We start from the raw sequence: 11,925 nt of genomic DNA on the forward strand, positions 1-11,925 counted from the left end.
TATATTTGAACAGATGAGAGTAACACTTTCAGTTTTATATAAATGAAAAAAACTGATAAAAAGTTACATTGCCGTTCCGTTTGAATAAGTATATATATATTGTGTCACGATATCTCAGTAGCATGAGTTCGAATCCCGGCGAGGGAAGAACAAAAAAATTGTGAAAGCAAATTTACAGATCAAACATTGTTGGGCTGATGTTTAGCCGAGTTGTATATACAGAATGTACACAGCCATGTATCACCATCACTGCTATTGATCCGATGGATAAATCTGTTGTAGAGTTGTCACTGGTTCAGACGTACTTATATATATATATAATTGAGAATGGAAATGGGGAATGTGTCAAAGAGACAACAACCCGACCATAGAACAGACAACAGCCGAAGGCCACAATATGTATATATATTTACTCTTAATATCAGCACAGCAATGTTAAATCTGCAAATTTGCGGAAGCAATTTGTTCTTCCCTCGCCAGGATTCGAACTCATGCTATTGGGATATCGTGACAGCACCGCCTGCACTGTGTCCAGCGCTCTGTGCCACTCGACCACCTAGACTGAACTAAAAATTTCAGCTTTCGGTGGCCTAGTGTTACCTTTCCTCGTCAGTAGAATCTAGAGTTGTAACACAGTACATTATATATTAGGCATGAAGATGGAATCGATTGCAGATTAACTAAATTATCTGTCGTAAAGGGTCGTAAGATGCAGTCACAGAAATAATTATTTGATAAGTACGCCTAAACAAGTGACAACTCTACGACAGAGCGCTGAACACAGAACGATGATATCCCACAAGCATGAGTTCGAATTCCGGCTTCCGCAAATTTGCAGATTCAACATTGTTGTGCTGATATTTAGAGTAATTATGAATATAATATGTGTTTTAAGCCATGCACCTTCACTAGTGATCCAATGGATGGATCTGTCGTAGAGTTGTCACTTGTTTAGACGTACTTATATCTTTATTCTCATCACCAGATACATAGGTACAGAAAAAACAAAAATATACAACAACAACAACAACAACAACATGTTTAATTTATTCAGGAGGACACACTCGCTTGTTTATAATTCGTATAAACTTACATAAATTCATGAGATCTGTTTTATTTGTAGAAGACATAATTTCAGTAAATAGTATAATATTTGGCCTTCTATTAAAATTTTGATTTATAATCTATTTCTCTTTATATCAAAACAATAGCTAAAAATGTCCATATTTATCAGAGAAGTTATTAACTGTGCTAATGTTTTAAATAGAAAAAACAACTGTATCCATGACAGTAACTTGAGACTTAAACACATATACTATATATGTATAAATGTCACATGATCTTTATATACTATAAATGTCACATGATCATTATACACCTTATAGAGTTACAATAAAGAAATAATCAGTTTAATTTATTATGTGTATGCCAACCAACAGTAACACTTTACCCATATAAAAAAAATGGTGCCCTACCAAATTAACTCCTTTAGAGTTTTTCTGATTTTTCCTTATTGCAGAACTAAGAACATGTTAGTTAGTAGGACATAATTAAGGTAATTTCGTCGCCGTTTTTTCACATAGTTAACGGCTCAATCTTGTGTGTACGAAATAGAAAGGATAATGTTTTCAGACTGGATTATTGAAAGCGTGGAAGGGTTAAGGAATCCCGATATTGTCAGAGTGGCAGGGTTCAGGAATCCCGATATTGTAAGCTTGGCAGGATTAAGGAATCCCGATATTGTTAGCAGGGTAGGGTTAGGGAATCCTGATATTGTAAGCGTGGCAGGGTTAAGGAATTCCGATATTGTGAGCGAGGCATGGTTAAGGAATACCGATATTGTAAACGAGGCAGGGTTAAGGAATCCTGATATTGTAAGCGTGGCAGAGTTAAGAAATCCTGACATTGTAAGCGTGGCAGGGTTAAGAAATCCCGATATTGTAAGAGTGGCAGGGTTAAGGAATCCCGATATTGTACGAGTGGCAGGATTAAGGAATCCCGATATTGTACGAGAGGCAAGGTTAAGGAATCCCGATATTGTAAGAGTGGCAGGGTTAAGAAATCCCGATATTGTAAGAGTGGCAGAATTAAGGAATCCCGATATTGTAAGAGTGGCAGGATTAAGGAATCCCGATATTGTAAGCTTGGCAAGGTTAAGGAATCCCGATATTGTAAAAGTGGCAGGGTTACGGAATCCCGATATTGTAAGCGTGGCAGGGTTAAGAAATCCTGATATTGTAAGAGTGGCAGGGTTAAGGAATCCTGATATGGTAAGAGTGGCAGGGTTAAGGAATCCTCATATCGTAAGAGTGGTAGGGTTAAGTAATCCTGATATCGTAAGAGTGGCAGGGTTAAGGAATCCTGATATCGTAAGGTTGGAAGGGTTAATGAATCCCGATATTGTAAGAGTGGCAGGATTAAGGAATCCTGATATCGTAAAGGTGGCAGGGTTAAGGAATCCCGATATTGTGAGAGTGGCAGGGTTAAGGAATTACGATATTGTACGAGTGTCAGGGTTTAGGAATCCCGATATTGTACGAGTGGCAGGGTTAAGGAATCCTGATATTGTAAGAGTGGCAGGGTTAAGGAATCCTGATATTGTAAGCGAGGCAGGGTTAAGGAATCCCGATATTGTAAGCGAGGCAAGCTTAAGGAATTCCGATATTGTAAGCGAGGCAAGCTTGAGGAATCCTGATATTGTAAGCGAGGCAAGCTTAATGAATCCCGAAATTGTAAGCGAGGCAAGCTTAAGGAATCCCGATATTGTAAGCAAGGCAAGCTTAAGGAATCCCAATATTGTAAGCGAGGCAGGGTTAAGGAATCCCGACATTGTAAGAGTGGCAGGGTTAAGAAATCCCGATATTGTAAGAGTGGCAGGGTAAGGAATCCCGATATTGTAAGAGTGGCAGGATTAAGGAATCCCGATATTGTAAGCTTGGCAAGGTTAAGGAATCCCGATATTGTAAAAGTGGCAGGGTTAAGGAATCTCGATATTGTAAGCGTGGCAGGGTTAAGAAATCCTGATATTGTAAGAGTGGTAGGGTTAAGGAATCCTAATATGGTAAGAGTGGCAGGGTTAAGGAATCCTCATATCGTAAGAGTGGCAGAGTTAAGTAATCCTGATATCGTAAGAGTGGCAGGGTTAAGGAATCCTGATATCGTAAGGTTGGGAGGGTTAAGGAATCCCGATATTGTAAGAGTGGCAGGGTTAAGGAATCCTGATATCGTAAGAGTGGCAGGGTTAAGGAATCCCGATATTGTAAGAGTGGCAGGGTTAAGGAATTCCGATATACAAGATGTTTTTTTGTAAAATAAATGAAAACGTAATATATATACTGGAAAATGTGTATTTTTTTTATAATAACAGCAGAACCAAATTCTCATCCACTAGTATACGGAAACTATTGTTTGATTGAATGGTTATTAATGTCCAGTAGCAAATATTACATGCACACCAGGACTAGAATAAGTCGACGTGATGTGAAAATGAACTATTCGTGTTGTCAAGACCTACATACTTAGTCAATTTTGAACTAGTTCACAAGGTAACAGTCATTATTCCCGGATCGATACGAGTTGAAGAGTCTTCGTTTCTAGTAAGATGTGTGCTTTGGGGCGAAGCGGAGCATAACAAATTTCAAGTTTTTTTTGTTAAGCCTAAAGGGATTATATTTTTTTTTTTTTCTTTCTTTTTTTTTTTTTTGCACGCAAGGCGAGTATACGTTATGGCGGTGGTACCGACAACTATGTAGCTAGTATTTTCTAAACAATGTCCATAATATAAAGAGTTCCGCTAAGTTTACACCAGTTGTATGTAATTACTACGCCCCTGGACTAATTCAAGACTTTTTGTTTTTGTATTTTTGTTTTTCCTGTGCATTGTTGTAACGTTATCAAGAAGAGCGCGTACAGTCATTGACATGCGGCATTTTATAGGGAAATGAATAAACATAATTTCGACACTACGGAATCAAATGGCACGTTTATGTACATATAATCTAATTATTTGGCAATACCATTTTATTACTGAGATTGCATTTTTCTAAGAAAGCCATAATCAGGTACTCGCAACACCAAATGTTTTGAAAGCAGAATTCATTTATATTTCAGAAAATAATCTTGAAAATTACACGTATAGTTGTTAATGATAGACCTATGAAAGTTTTTCGGTACTTGTTGAAGACCATTTTGGTTCTTGGGTTGCTGTATAATTGATCCGTACGCTACATCATTTCTACTTCATTTGTATCCTAACTCTTTCGTACATAAAGGACAAGTCTTTATAGTTTATCCCTAAAACCAAGAAACAACTCAAACACACTACATGTACTCTTACAATATCGGGATTCCTTAACCCTATCCCGCTAACAATACCGGGATTCCTTAACCCTGCCACTCGTACAATATCGGGATTCCCTAACCCTGCCACTCTTACAATATCGGGATTCCTTAACCCTGCCACTCTTACAATATCGGGATTCCTTAACCCTGCCATTCGTACAATATCGGGATTCCTTAACCCTGTCCAGCTAACAATACCAGGATTCCTTAACCCTGCTACTCTTACAATATCGGGATTCCTTAACCCTGCCACTCTTACAATATCGGGATTCCTTAACCCTGTCACGCTTACAATATCGGGATTCCTTAACCCTGTCAGGCTTACAATATCGGGATTCTTTAACACTGCCACTCAACGAGAAGACCTAATTTATAACAGAACAATTTACGAAAAACAAATATGACAAACATGAGCCAACGACAACCACTGAACTGCAGGCTCCTGACCTGGGACAGGCACACAAAGAATGTGGCGGGGTTTAACATGTTAAAACGTTTAAACCTGCTGCATTCTTATGCACCTTTCCTGAGTCAGGAAACTGTTGTTCTGTGGTTGTCGTTTGTTTGTGTGGTTCATATGTGTTTTTCGTTTCTCGTTTCTCGTTTTTTTTATATAAATTAGACCGTTGGTTTACCAGAGTGAAATGATTGGTCCACTTTATGCAATCACAATATGTTATTGGTTTACTGTACAATGTACTATGTTGCAAACGTATGAATGTCAAACGGCAGAATAACAACGGACATCTCCCATTGACGACACCACAAACTGCGCGTCACATATTTTCTATTCTACCATATAGTGACCGCCTTCAACAAATTGAAGATTATGTCACAGGGATGGATCAACGCCACAAAAAGTGAAGTATTTTTGTGACGTATATTTAATCTTGAAATTCATACAAGTATGTGGAACGAGATCCAATTCACAATTATTTTCACAATACTAGTCCAAATAATTATCATGATTATGACGGTCTTGAAAGGCTATTTTAAATTAATGCTGTGACGAAGTCATAATTATTTGGACTAACACATAATAAACTGTCTTTACAATATGACAAACTCTAGATCGCCCTGATAAATTAAACTATAAACGATATCCCAACCCTACTGCTATAAAGCAAAACATATAACTAAATATAAAGACTGTTGCGGTTTCGGCTAACGACAGGGTCATTACAACGTTGGGTATTAAACAAGGCTATTATGTAGTGTCTCCCAACCCCTTTTCAAATATCGATCAGTGTGATATTTTTATATACATGATACCAAAACAATCTTACGACTTAGGAGATGGGCTCAAGCTTTCTGTTGTGAACTTCGCATTTCTATGTTACAACATTCCAGCAGCGCCTGCAAAGGAGATGCTGCGTTCTAATACTAGTCAAATCACAAAGGAGATGCTGCGTTCTAATACTAGTCAAATCACAAAGGAGATGCTGCGTTCTAATACTAGTCAAATCACATGGTCTTGTTAACATTTTTTCATCTATATTCTAATATTGAGCCGAAAATTTATGATACATGTTTATATTTATAGATTCTATTACTGCATACGATATTTCTCTTTTTTCAACAACAAATACATATATTTATTCTTCGGATATTGCCTGTTACGTTTTTAATTCACTGTCCAAATTCTAAAGAAGTATCCCTGAGAAATGATTTCTGAGTATCCAGGAAAATGATCAGAATATTATAAAATATAACTTTTTTGTCTATTTTATCAATCATTTTATTTTATGAAAAAGATATTTTGAGATACTGTTTTGTTCTCATTCATAACCCTTTTATAAACATATCATACACATCTTAGAATTTTAAGTTTTGCTCGGAAACATAGAAGGACTTGTAAATACAGAAATCTAAAACTGTCAAAAAAATAGTTAAAACCACAGTATCTTTGGTCTGAAATTTTGAATTCAAAATTCTATATGTTTTGCTAATTTCTTGTTTTGAAAATTGATGTTTGCTTGAAGATAATTTACTTTCTCCCAAAAATCTTTTTAAAATGATTATGTAACAAATGCAAGTTTTACAAAAATTGCATTTGTTATCCTCAGAAGTTTTCCGTTTCAATAGTAACTGCTTTGTAGGAATAACACACTGAGGCAGATTTTTAAATTTAAAATATAAAATCGTTTACAGATGACATACGTGGTGTGTATTCCAATTTTATATATCTTGTCCAAATATTGATACAGATGGCTTTGTATGTTTTCTTTCTACTACAATTTATCCTTACATATATTGATTTTACTTTTTTTTAAACTTGTTGCCATTCTTTTTGGGATGAAAGATTTCAACATCTTAAACTCTGCAATCCAGTTTGACTTATTGGTTAACTTTTAAAATAATACTTTCCTTACGATCCAATATGTCTTTAATATAAACCAATCCACTTGTTACCCAGAAGGATAAGCTTTTGTTGCAATATTTAATGTATCTATTTCCCCAAACAATGCTGTTTTCTGATATACGAAAAGTGATCTGTAAATTTTGCTAGACCTCCTCAACTTGAAATAACCTGTAAATAAAAATCCAGTATTTTTCCAAGTTCGTTTAGTGATTTTATGTTATCTAAATTCATGTTAAGAGACAAGAAAGTTTTTACCGAAATTGTTAGTAGAAATAATCTTCCAGTTCGGCAGATATGTTGTTATTCACTTGGAAACCCATGAAGCTTTCAGTGCTGCAAAATAACTGTCAAAATCAACCATTCTTAACCCCCCTTTTTGATATTCGCCGATAAGTGTGTTTCTTTTTACTTTGTCATTTTTACCTTCCCAAATACATTTGAAACAGCAGCTTTCAATTTTTTCAAATGTAATTGTCTGGAACTGTACATGAAGTAGCCCAAGATGTAAACTTTGGTAGTATTAAAGATTTTATGATCAATATTTTCCCAAACATTGTTAATTTTCTTTTTTCCCATGTTTTAATTAAGGATTTCGTGTTATCTATTTTAGGTTTCCAATTTAACTTTTTATATGATTCCGTGTCTGTCATGACCAAAAATAAATGTCTAAAGCTTTAACAGGTTTGTCCGTCCAGTATATGCTATCAAATTTATCTGTGCCATTTTCTAGCGGCCCAATCCAAATGCCTTATGTTTAACTACAATTTAACATCAGACCTGAGAAAGAACCAAATGTTTCAATTATTTTCATAGTTTTGATATATCTGTTTTTGAACCATAAAAAAGGTGTTGTATCATCAGCCAATTGTGATATTTTGATGCTATGTGTTTAATCATCTATAGTAATCCGAATACCTCTAATGTCCGAGGTTTGCCATACTTTCGACTGATAAAACAAAAAGTAAAGCAGATAAAAAGCATCCTTGACGAATTCCTCTAGAGTTTTCAAAAATGTAGGATACCCATCCATTATTTATATTAACACACGTCTGTATTCCCCTATATAATGTTTCCGCCCATGATATGAATGATTCATTAAAACCAAAATGCTTTAGAACGCTTAACATCAATTCCCATTCCAAAGACATACAATTTATTACGATATTTCTCCAACATGTCCACTGGATACAGTTAGATTTTTGAATTTAAAACCCTAGATCGCCGAGCGTTTTAAATATTCAAAATTTGACTGTCGAGAATGGAGAAATATCGTTTTGCACGAGATTTAGTGGTAAAATAAGTTTCTCTAATGGTTTTTATACGATATGCAGATAAACTTTTAATCCTTCCTTTCCAATGATCTGCAAAAAGATGTGGTCTTTCTATGTAACGTCATCAGACATGGTCGCCTTTCCACGTGACGTCATAATAGAAATTCAAGGGAAAGCAAGAAAATTTGACGTCATAATAGAATTTTAACCAATGAAGAACTGAGATGAACCACACGTTGATTAAATAAAAATTATCAACAGGTTAGGCAAGGAATAAATATGTTGTGTACAAGTTATCATTTTGTACAAATTATAATTTGTACAAAAAAACTGTACAAATTATAATTTGTAGTGTTTGTACAAATTAAATTTGACTAAAATTCACTTATAACTTGTACAATAATTTATAGTATGGATTTTGTCATAAAAAAAGCATTGATACACACTAAAGAATTTTTATGCAATGACCACACAATAAACCTTATTTACAAAATAAAAAAATACCCAGATGGGGACAGGAAATGTAATTGATACATGCATGCCAGTTAATTCTGATAGTACAATACAAATTGGCCCCAGTGACATTTCTAATAGAATAATAAAAATTGGCCCAGTGACAATTCTGCTAGGATAATAGAAATTGGCCCGAGTGACAATCAGGATGACACTGACGTTGAAACACCAATCATACGTGCCAGGAAGCGTGTGCTGTTTTGCCAACAGATCCAAGCTGAATATCTAACCAAGAAAACAAAACGGAAATTATCAGAACTTTCTGTGGGGAATAATATCATTATACCAATTCCTCGGTATCATCATGCCCCAACTGATCCTCGAAACATCTTAAGTGTAATTATTGAATCTGGAGAATATGGGTACTGCATTGGAACAGCTGTAGAAATTTCAACAGGATATTTGTCCAGAAATGTAATTGAAGCCGTTAAAGACACATCTTTATTCGCAGCAACGGTTCCCGAGCTTCAACTTTCGCTACGTGAAACAGTTAAAAGCTTCCAAAAACTGGTGTCTAGGGGTTTGTTTCATGTAAATACAAAGGGGGTGCAGCTCTTCTAAATGTAAATGTAAAAAGCAATAGATGTTGTGCAATTCCCGATGCCATAATTCACTCACATGCTCAAACAAATGATACAGTACTACTTTTGTATTTTGTAAATAAGGTTTATTTTATGGTCATTGAATAAAAATTATATAGTGTGTATCAATACATTTGTTAACAAAATCCATACTATAAATTATTGTACAAGTTATAAGGGAATTTTGTACAAGCACTTTTTGTACAAATTACAATTTTTTTGTACAAATTATAATTTGTACAACATGATAACTTGTACACAACATATATATATATATAAATTGCTGAACAATGTAATTTTAACGCACTATCTAGTATGTAAATATCAAAATGTTAAATATATTTTTACAATGCGATAAAAAATAAACGCAATATTTCGCTAGACAAACTAGCTTTGTCGAGCTTGTGTCTATCCAGGTGAAATCGGATGCAAATAAGAAACTTTTGCAGCTCATTGTACATGAATTTTGCTGCCTTGTAAAACTTCAAAGTTTCGATAAAGTTCAAGATTATTATTTTAATTACAAAATTTGTGGTTGAAGTTTGCAACGTCCATTGGCCAATATTACAGAGGTATAAAGGACGATGCTGTATAAATAAATATTCTTTATCTTTCCTGAATCGTCTCTAGTCTTTTTCATTATGCCCATCAGGTTCTAAAGTATGAAGCTGATGGATCCACAAGTTTTCTTTTCTCCTTCTCGCCGTGGTGTCCCACTCAGTTCTCACTTTTAAAATTTGGAAAGTGACATTATCAAAAGCTGAGGACCACCTCCGGGTGCGGGATTTTCTCGCTGCGTTAAAGACCCATTGGTGGCCTTCGGCTGTTGTCTGCTCTTTGGTCGGGTTGTTGTCTCTTTGACATATTCCTCATTTCCATTCTCAATTTTATTCTTTGAGCGAAGATGTCTTGTTAGAGGACAATTTTTGTTGGTGTTGTAAAATGATCGATGGTTATTTAGTGAATATTAAATTTGTCTATTATTTCCCCCACGTACTGAATGCCACAGGTGTTACATGTTAATACATAAATTGAGTTCTTCGTTTTACAGTTGGAATTTGTGTAGATGGTATAACTTTGTTTTGTAAAGGAACTGATGAAAGAACTGCTAGTATTGGCAGCTTTACAGTATAAGCAATTCCTTCTCCTACATTTTTTGTAGCAACCGGGAGGTGGAGTAGGTGGCTTTATTAATACAGCTGTCACTAATTTGTCACGGATGTTTTTATGTCCTCCAAAGGCCATGAGTGGTGGTAAGGAAAATATTTGTTTTTTTTCAAATTGGAGTCATTTTCTATAATTTTCCAATGCTTTTGAACAATGAATGACACATTTTTAAAATCAGGATGGTAAGTGAGTACAAGAGGTGTTCTGTTGAATCCTTTATTATTATCATTGTATTCCAGAAGTTCTTGGCGGCCAGTTCTGTTTGCTTTTTCGAAAGCTGAATCAGTGCTGTTGTTATTGTATCCTCGAACAACTAGATGTTTACGGAGTTGTCCAAGTCTAGCATTTTATTTATTTTCAGTTGAGCATATTCTCTCGATTCGCAATGCCTGACTGAAAGGAATACCACAGTAGCAGTGTTTAGGGTGGCAACTTTTAAGAAAGAGAAATTGATGTTTGTCTGTTTTCTTCGTATGGAGATACGCTATAATGGTTTCGTTCTGGATGTAACTCGTAGTATCTAGGAAGTTTATTTTCTCCATTGATGTTTCGTGTGTAAATCTAATTTAATGGTGGAAAAAGTGTTCTAGAAATTCATTCAGACGGTCTTGTGTATCTGTCCATTTAAAATAAATATCGTCAATAAATCGAAATCATGATAATGGCTGGTATGGAGCACTAGCCAATATGCGTTTTTCAAGTTGGCCCATAAATATGTTGGCATATGAAGGGGCCATTTTTTTGTCCATACTAGTGCCGGCTATCTGTAGATAGTGTTTGTCATTGAAAGAAAAGTTGTTGTTCTTCAGCACTAGTTTCAGAAGTGTAACAAGGCACTCAGTTGGAGAATTTTTGTCACTACAAGTGTTCCATACCTCGTCACATTCTGCTATTCCTTCGTTTTGTGGAATATTGGTATATAAAGAAGAAAAGTCCATGGATGCGAGTATGGTACTGTTTGGTAAAGGATTACGGCTCTCCATTTTCTTTAAATAATCAGTCGTATCCTGAAGAGAGGAGTTCTTTAACATGAGTTCTTAAGTGATGGTCTACAAATTCAGATATCTTTTCAGGTGGATGACTATTTACTGAAACAGTAGGCCAAACTGGATTGCCAGTTTTGTGTATTTTAGGCAACATATAGAATCATCCAGTTCTGCCTCGTTCTCAAGAGGTCAAAGATAGTCAAAGGTGTCATTATCGATCTGCTTTTGGTCGTACATCTCTTGAAGGGTGGTGTTGATCTTTCGAATGGTATTTTGTGTCGGATCTTTGGTTAATTACTTGTAAAAATTTGAGTTTGACATTTGACAATTCACCCTCTTCAATGTAATCTGTTTTATTCATAACAACTACAGCGCCCCCTTTGTCGGCGGGTTTTATTACAATATTCTCTTGTTCTTTTAACATTTTCAAAGCGACGCTTTCTTATTTGGATAAGTTATAATTTCTTTTATTTGTTATGCAGGATTTTATATCAGACCTCACGTACTTAATAAATGACTCCAAATTTTGGTTTTGCTTATGCTGTAAAGCTGCCAATACTAGCAGTTCTTTCATCAGCTCCTTTACAAAACAAAGTTATACCATCTACATAAATTCCAACTGTAAAACAGAGAACTCAGTTCAGTATGTGGAAGAAACAATGGACAAATTTAATATTCGGCTAAATAACCATCGATCATGGTAC

Source organism: Mytilus californianus, unplaced genomic scaffold, assembly GCF_021869535.1.
Source record: "Mytilus californianus isolate M0D057914Y unplaced genomic scaffold, xbMytCali1.0.p SCAF_13, whole genome shotgun sequence".
NCBI classification, from domain to species: domain Eukaryota; kingdom Metazoa; phylum Mollusca; class Bivalvia; order Mytilida; family Mytilidae; genus Mytilus; species Mytilus californianus.